At 38.2% G+C, this 9,055-nt stretch overlaps 1 protein-coding gene across 2 annotated transcripts in view; it reads right to left on the bottom strand.

Annotated features, from left to right (window-relative positions):
• Window positions 1-2,441, bottom strand: part of galnt11 (UDP-N-acetyl-alpha-D-galactosamine:polypeptide N-acetylgalactosaminyltransferase 11 (GalNAc-T11)) — a 20,792-nt gene extending 18,351 nt beyond the window's left edge. The window contains exon 1 of one of the 2 annotated variants that reach the window (XM_027167959.2): window positions 2,286-2,441. The gene's annotated coding sequence lies outside the window, so the exon portion shown is untranslated. Of the gene's footprint in view, window positions 1-12; window positions 161-2,285 lie in introns of those variants that run through there. The other variant, XM_027167960.2, reaches the window with a different exon arrangement.
• Between the last annotated feature and the right edge of the window lie 6,614 nt (window positions 2,442-9,055).

A 9,055-nucleotide genomic window follows, 5' to 3' on the forward strand; every position in this document is an offset into this window, starting at 1 on the left:
CTATCATCTTACAACAAGAAAAAACAGCCTCTTGTATCACATGTTGCTTTAAATGTGTCGTGGCTTTATCGTCCACCCTCTCGTTCCTCTTTGTGACATTGTGAGGATCCGTTGGGAAATAACAACCACAGCACTGAGGAACTTTACCCTCTGCTGCAATGGGCTCTGTTTGCTTTACACGCACACACACACACACACACACACACACACACACACACACACACATCATATTACATGAAACTAGAAGACTGTCTCTCTATCTGTGGTGTATTTTGATGGACAGATATAAAGACAGACAGACATCACATTGACAGACAGATACACAGAAAAAACAGACAGATAGAGCTATAGATAGATAGAAAGATGCAGACAGACAGACAGGAATTCAGACAGACAGACACATTTACATTTAGGGGGTTTTAGTGAAAAAGTGTAAACATGATGAACAGATCAGACTAAAAGGAAAACAACATTTCATCAAGTTTTTTTTTTATACAGATGTTTAAGCTGCCACCGTAAACTCTGGCAGTGAAATGAGACTCGGATGAAAGGCGCAGAAACCCACAGGAACCGTTCCAAAGTGTAAAGACCAGGAAAGAAAACATTAACATGGCTGTGGAAACTGCAGCTTTACTGAGCAGAGTAAACTCAGACACCTGATCAGCTAATCATCAAACATACACGAGCCGCTCCAGCAGACCATCGACACCGACGAGAACCGCCACACCCGGATGAACACCACAGAACTAGTCTTTTTAAATAAGAAGCAAGTTAGTTAGTTAGTAAGTAAATAAATACTAATCTTAATGAAAAAAAGAAGTATTTAAATAAGTTAAATGAATAAACAATGGAAGAGGAGATACATGCAGGGAAAAAGAAAAGATAGTAAAAGGAAGGCGAGACGAGGGTGAGAGGAAGATCAATTAGAGGAAGGCGGCACCACACACACACACACACACACACAGCGCTAAATAATCTTCTCCATCTTTGTGTTTATGGGTTTGATTAAAAATGTCACTGCTTTGTGGAGCCTTGTGTGATTAAGAGTCTGAGAGCCACAGAGAGTCGTTTGTGTTCATTAAAGCTCAGAGTTTACAAGGTGGCAGCTATAAAAGAGTCAATCTGACTTACTGGAATGAATTCAGAGCAAAACAAACCCACATGTTTACACTGAATAAAATCCCACTTCAGATGACTCAATGAGTTTTTCAGATTTAAAGTGTTACATCTACACAATGTCTATTCTGACACTATAAAATAATCAAATCAAAAGTTGTTAAGCTCCGCCCACACCGCAGTCACCTCGTCATTATTACAGAGGAATTCATTATAATGTATGAATAAGTTTGTATACAGCACACTTGTGTATACAATCTTTAACATGTTTTCTGTATTATCCTCTTAAATAAGACATTTTTTAAGCTTTCTTTAGAAAATAAGTGAAATAGTTCACAGAAATAGACAACATTTTAAAACTAACAACAACCCAAAGATTAGACTTTTGTAGATTGTATTAGTTTTTTTTTTTATAATAAAATCCATCAAATTGCACATATTTAATTAAATAAACCTTTATTTGCATCCTTTATGGAAAAGTACAAATTCCAGAATAATTTCTCATAATAATAATAATAATAATAATAATAATAGGGTTAAAGTAAGACTTTAAAATAATATCTAAAGTTACTTTAAACTTTAAACCCCCCCCCCCATTACAGTATATTCTTATCAACAATGAATAATTCAACATTTAGGTTATGTATGCAAATGTATGCATATTTAGTGATCTCTTATTTGCGTATTATTCAACTCTATACTCAGAAGCATATTACCATCATTATACATAAAGTATGAGGATATTTTAATGATGTAAATAATGTAAATAAATAACTAAATAAATAAACAACAACAGTACATTATTCTAATGAGCTGTGTCGTTATGTATGCAAATTAGATGTGATTAAACAGCTAAAAAAAACACACTTACAGACCTCTAACATATATAAATAAAGGTCAACAACACAGTAAACGTGACTCGGTCTGTAGCCCAAAGCTAACACACTTAACACATGAAGTTACTTTGTGTTAAACAGCACATTAGCAACACATGACGGTCTCCATAACAACCAAACAGTGCCGTTAGCAGGTCGCTAAGTCGTCGCTAAACCCTTTACACGTCATATATTTACATATCACACGCTTTCTGCTCTCTGTTTGAGTTGTTAATGCGTGTTAAAGCTTTAACGTTACACGTTTAAACAGCTCTAATAAACACAAACACTTACTTGGTAACGAACATGGTGTGTTTTGGCCTCTCGCGCACACACTGCGGCTCCTTCTTCTCAACATCAAAGCGCCTCTCTGATTCCTGTCTTCGTCCACGGACCAATCAGAACACAGAGATAAAAGACTAGGCGTGGACAAATCCCGGAAACGTGCAGTAGCGAAATGCGTGCGTTTCTCTACGTGACCTTACTTTCCGAGGACCACGTTTGGTAGCTGTCGTAACCGCCTGATTAAAAAGTCACACTTTAAGTAGATTAAAGGGTTTTGTGTAAAAAATAAATTAAATAAAATAAAAAAACCTTTTAGCTCTTTGAAATTTAGGGTTTCTGCTCTGAACACTTTCGTGCTGAGGTTCTAGAGAGAACATTTCATGGTTCTGCCTTGCTGGGAAAATATTTATTAATCCAGTGATCAGTTAATAGTTGATTTGGGTATGTAAATTAGTGCATATTTAATTAGATGAAGCCTCATTTGCATAAACAGGTGTTTTAATGTGAGCAATATTTGTAAGAAAATAGTAATTATCTGGTAAATATGAATTGTAATAGCTGATGTAAATAAATAAATAACCTTATAATGTCATGTCTTATTGTTAATGCAAAAGGAAGAACCTGTTTAAACAAACATGGTTATATTCAGAGATGGGGAACACGAGTCATATGACTTGACTCGAGTCAGACTTAAGTCGCAAATTTGAGACTTGCTTGACAAATATTAAAAAAGACTCGACTTGACTTTGACTTGACATTCATGACTTGAGACTTGACTCGGACTTGAGTTAAATGATTCAGAAACGGGGGACTCGACTTGACTCGAGTCAGACTTAAGTCGCAAATTTGAGACTTGAGACTTGCTTGACAAATGTTAAAAAAAGACTCGACTTGACATTCATGACTTGAGACTTACTTGTGACTTGCATATGTGTGACTTACTCCCACCTCTGCTTATATTAACCTTGAATGTTGACCATTACAAATTATGCTGCCATAAGAATTTTATCAGGAAATCATCCCTTATATTTATAATTAGGCCAATAAAACATTAATATACGCTCTGATATTAAAATTCATTTGGCTTCCATTTCTCCTGTTGGACTTCACAATGGCAAAAGGCTGAGAAGTTCAGTCTAGACTGCTCGTGATGTCTGAGACACAGGACAGTTTATTCTGTGATAATGTCCTGAACCTGTAAAAAAGAAGAATAGGGCAGGATAAACGGATGTTAATCCCACTTAGCCATCACGCTCCTTATGGCACATAAACAAACGTGTGAATGTAGAATCTTATACAGGCTGTATGTGTGTGTGTGTGTGTATATATATATATATATATATATACTGTACTAGAGTATACTGTATATATAAAATATACTGTATATAGACATACAGTATATTGAAATTCAATACTTAATGGACTGTTTTAAGACTGTGCTAATATAGGGTTTGGCATCAGAATAGCCTCATATGTGATCCATCCATCCATCAATCCATCAATCCATCCATCCATCCATCGATCAATCGATTGATCGCAACTGTTGATATGATTGCATCACACGATCACTGTAAACTTGTCATCTGTACATTCATTATGGGAATCTCCTGTCTTAAATCTGGGGAGTTCAAGGAACTGAAGATGCGGAGATTAAGTACAGTCTAAGATTACTTGTGTTTTGTGACACGGTCAGTTTTCATGCTGGAAGTAGCCACAAGAAGACCAGTACATTGTGGCCATTAAGGATGCACAGGGTCAGCAACAATACTTAGGTAGCTTAATGCATTCAAAACAATTCTCAGCTGGTATTGAGGTGTCCAAGAAATATCTTCCAAGACCATTACACTACCAGCAGCAGCCAGAACTGTTGTTGCGAATCAGGTTGGATCCGTTGATTCATGCTTTATTCTTTGAGACTGTATAAACTATATCCTGTTCTTGACTGAGACGAGTGGAACCCAGTGTGATATTCTGTTGTTGTAGCCCAACAACTTCATGTTTTCTGAGATGACTTTCTGTTATCTAAACGTTATGGACTGTTTTGTGTGACAAATTAAGTGTAGATCCTTCAGTAGATCAGAGAGAATTTTAATTCCTGGTTCTCCTCTGAAGCGATAGAAGCACAGTCTTTGTCTGAAATATTGTACCATTCCAATGTGTAGAATTTCACAGATCCTCTAACTCAAGCAATCAAAAGTAAAGCCTTTTGCTTCATTTATTATATTTTTGTTCAGCCTTCCTAACTGCAAGGAATGGTGTTTAATAAAAGCCACATTGTAATGACACATTTAGATCATGGCATCAACCCACTGTAATATATGGAAACAAAGATTTTCATATGATTGCCCCCTACTTAACCAGAAGGTTGACCCTCAGGACACAACCCCTACCGCTAAAGAACATTGTGGAGCCCATACACGAGGAAAGACTGGACACTTTTGCTCACTATGTTGGATTAGTGGGTCCTGAGAATAGGTGTAGCAGAGGTCGAAAGCTTCCTGACTTTTCAGGGCCTTGTTAATTTTTGAACCCACCATACTGGTATGTCCTTTCCAAAAAGTTTGTTCCCTCTTGCACAGAGGTGAAAGAGTTCTGCTCAGCAAACTGCATTTTAGAATCCAGAATAAGGATGATGGTTTTCATCCAATTCTACATGTGAGTGGAGTAGTTCTTTAAAAAAACTGCTGAAAGTGACAAATGTTCATGCCGTTCTGCAGAAAAGTTCTGCAGGGATTCATATTTTCATATCCCCATTGCGTCAAGAGAGGCTTGTTGTTTAGATTTGCCAGTCACAGACAGGGTTTCTGATTCAAAGTGCTGCCCTTCACCTGTTAGCTAGGTAGTGATGTGGTCTCACAGACGCATGGGGCATTTTGGGCATTAGTGTGAGGATAGAACACTTCAGTCAGCTAGAGTTCATCAGACAGCTCAAATTCTTCTTAATAGTTCGAACAAAAAAAATATTCCATTCGGTCCGTTTGGGAAACACAGTTAGTCTCTCTGAGGTCGATTTTGTACCAGGAAGGGACACACACAGGGACACACACAATGGTAGTGTAGGGTAAAGTTTGGCAGAGGATACACAGATCTCTTTACTAAATGAACTCAGTTTAGGTTTAGGGAAGAAATGCCTTCGTAGCTCTTCTTCTCCATCAGATCTGTGGTTCCAATCAGACAGGATAATTCGACATGCTTAGCAGGTTTAGCAACACCTGTGGGTTTGTCTTCTAGGAACGAAGACAATTGTAGAGATGTACAGAGGGGTTCAGTACATTGTATGTACATAATACATCTTTCAACAAATGGACTCTTGACGAGTACTAATTTTCTTCAGAATTCGGATTCCTACTGAAAAAAGTTAAGCATGATCTTACATTTACCTTTATTTTGTTTGGCAGTTGCCTTTACCCTGCATGACTTGCAGAAGTGCTTTGAATTCTTTATCAAAACAATCGCTAACTCATTTTCTACCGCTTATCCGAACTACCTCGGGTCACGGGCAGCCTGTGCCTATCTCAGGTGTCATCGGGCATCGAGGCAGGACCCTGGACGGAGTGCCAACCCATCACAGGGCACATACACACTCCGGACAATTTTTCCAGAGATGCCAATCAACCTACCATGCATGTCTTTGGAACGGGGGAGGAAACCGGAGTACCCAGAGGAAACCCCTGAGGCACGGGGAGGACATGCAAACTCCACACACGGGAATCGAACCCCCAACCCTGGAGGTGTGAGGCGAACGGGCTAACCACTAAGCCGCCGTGCCCCTTTATCATGCATCCTCATCTTGCCATGAGGATGCATCTCCAGTGACACAGTTGCTTTCCTTCATCTCAGATGATGATTTCCCATCCAGGAAGGAAAAAAGTATGAAGGATATGATCTCACTAAGAGAGTTTAGAGGGAGAACAGGAGAGGTCCCAGCACTGAGCCTTGTGGGACACTGTTGGAGGGTATGGATGGAGAAGATGTAGATCCCCACCATGTCATCTGACTCTCCAGGTAGGATGTAAACCACACAAATTCCAATACTGATGATGATGGACAGGAGAGTGAATGACAGTTTCAACGGCTAATGAAAGACAAATAAGAGGTGAGTGCTGTGTTAGCAGCACAAAATGTCTCAAAAAAGGCCAAAATTAAGAGTGGTTACTATAGAATGTGCTACGTATATGGAAGCTACTGTAAAGTGGTTAGGATCTTAGACGTTATATTAGATTGCAGAAAGAAAATAGAAAAATAATTCCCATCGGTTGTTGATGATGTCTGAGGTAGTCAGCTTGGGTTTCACACAATTCCACTGGACTATAAACTGTTGTATAAAGGACATTATTTACAGTGACATTATTTCCTCTCCAGTGTCACCTAAATGAGGATGAGGTTCCCTACTGAGGCTGGTTCCTCTCACGGTTTCTTCCTCATATCATCTCAGGGAGTTTTTCCTCACCACCGTCACCTCAGGCTTGAACATTAGGGATAAATATTAGAGATAAATACTGTAGTAACTAAAACATAAAGTAAAGTGCCATACAAATAAATTGAATTAAATTGAAGTCTTACACCCGAATAGGACTAAACACACCTCATTATTATTATTATTATTATTATTATTATTATTATTATTATTATTATTATTATTATTATTATTATTATTATTACATTTATTTGTATAGCACTTTTAACAATGTACATTATCTCAAAGCAGTTTTACAGAACATAAGACACATAGAACAAAAAAGTTTAAGATTAATATTATTATGCAGATTTCAATTTATTTGAATTTCTCCTTTTTTATTTACTGGTTACTGATCTATTAATGTCCTACGTTTCTTTGTGTCCTGTTCCCCAGAGACACTCAATTCAGGATGTCATGGAGATAATCTGACTGATACCAGCTGTGAACCAGTACACACACACACACACACACACACACACACACACACACACACACACACACACACCGCAGGACGCATATTAAATTCGGCCCAACATCAGTGTCTTAAATTAAATCAGTGTATTTTACAGATAAACCCTCGAAGAATGAAAAGTTTTCGTGTGAAAATTCCTTGAGAAAACGTTATTAGTTGTGTCATCGGTTAATCTGTCATGCCAACAAATTACCCATAAGGCTAATTAACCAGAATGCTGATGCAAGCAGATAAATCTGCAGATCACTCGATTCTAAAGATCGAACATACGACCTTCATTCTTTTCATTCCTTGTGAAATTGTTAGATATAATATAATAAAATAAACACAGAATCCTGAGTTAAGGTATTCAAAGAAACAAGAAAACAAAAAAAAATTGCCTTTGCCTTTTTACAGAAAGAACACACAGACAGATGGAGCATATTATACTTAAAATATGTTGAATATTTGAATATTCAAATAACTAATGAATATTCATAGCAGTTCATTTTGATGACAAACACATTTACATACAAAATTTATGTCAGAATCATTTTGTTCATAAACGTACACAGAAACAAACTGCACTGCTTTGTCCTTTTGTTAACACACACAAACTACATATAAAAAAACTATATTACAGCATATGTAACATTCCAAAAAATATAAATCAGAGCATCGGACAAAAATAAATAACTATACACAAACTTGAATGCACTATATGCAAAAGCTATAGCAAATGTTCTACAGCCTTACTCGCCTTGCCTTTCTAGCAGCAAAGTCATCTACGATATCATCATAAGACAGCTGTTGTGAGACCACATGATTTATGGTAATGACTGTGAGTCCACTGAGACGTTCTTGAGCCATTGTAGATCTCGGGTAGTTTTTAATCAGCTTGAGCTTAGAGAAGCTCCTTTCAGCAGCAGCGACTGTCACGGGTAGAGCGGCAGAGATTCTCAGAGCGACCCACATATTGGGGTAAATTTCCATCAGCTTCTTCTCGTGCAGGAAAGTCAGGAGCTCAATGTTTGTCATATTTTTTGATGGTAGACGTGGAAAGTTTTGCATTTCTAATACAAGTTTTCTGCAATCAATGTCTGGCTGTCATGGCTTAAAGCTTAAAGCTGTGCTCGGGGTTTGACAGTGCTCTAACGACTCTTCTTTAGACATGTTGGGAAAGTTAAGGAGAACTCCAAATTTGTCATTCACCTCCCCCAGGGTCTGTGATCTCGTATCTAGTTAAATTAGCGAACATTACTAGCATCGTCGAACTAACTTAATGCAACATACAGTATAGATCAAAAGTTTGGACACCCCTTCTCATTCAAAGAGTTTTCTTTATTTTCATGACTATGAAAATTGTAGATTCACACTGAAGGCATCAAAACTATGAATGAACATGTGAGGAATTATATACGTACATAACAAAAAAGTGTGAGACGACTGAAAATATGTCATATTCTAGGTTCTTCAAAGTAGCCACCTTTTGCTCTGATTACTGCTTTGCACACTCTTGGCATTCTCTCGATGAGCTTCAAGAGGTCGTCACCTGAAATGGTCTTCCAACAGTCTTGAAGGAGTTCCCAGAGATGCTTAGCACTTGTTGGCCCTTTTGCCTTCACTCTGCGGTCCAGCTCACCCCAAACCGTCTCGATGGGGTTCAGGTCCGGTGACTGTGGAGGCCAGGTCATCTGGTGCAGCACCACATCACTCTCCTTCATGGTCAAATAGCCCTTACACAGCCTGGGGGTGTGTTTGGGGTCATTGTCCTGTTGAAAAGGTGGTGTGTCCAAACTTTTGGAAGGTGTGTCCAAACTTTTGGTCTGTACTGTATATAGTGGTGGGCGGCGCCCTTAGCATTTGCCT

The sequence above is a fragment of the Tachysurus fulvidraco genome, chromosome 3 (assembly GCF_022655615.1).
Source record: "Tachysurus fulvidraco isolate hzauxx_2018 chromosome 3, HZAU_PFXX_2.0, whole genome shotgun sequence".
In the NCBI taxonomy this organism is placed as follows: domain Eukaryota; kingdom Metazoa; phylum Chordata; class Actinopteri; order Siluriformes; family Bagridae; genus Tachysurus; species Tachysurus fulvidraco.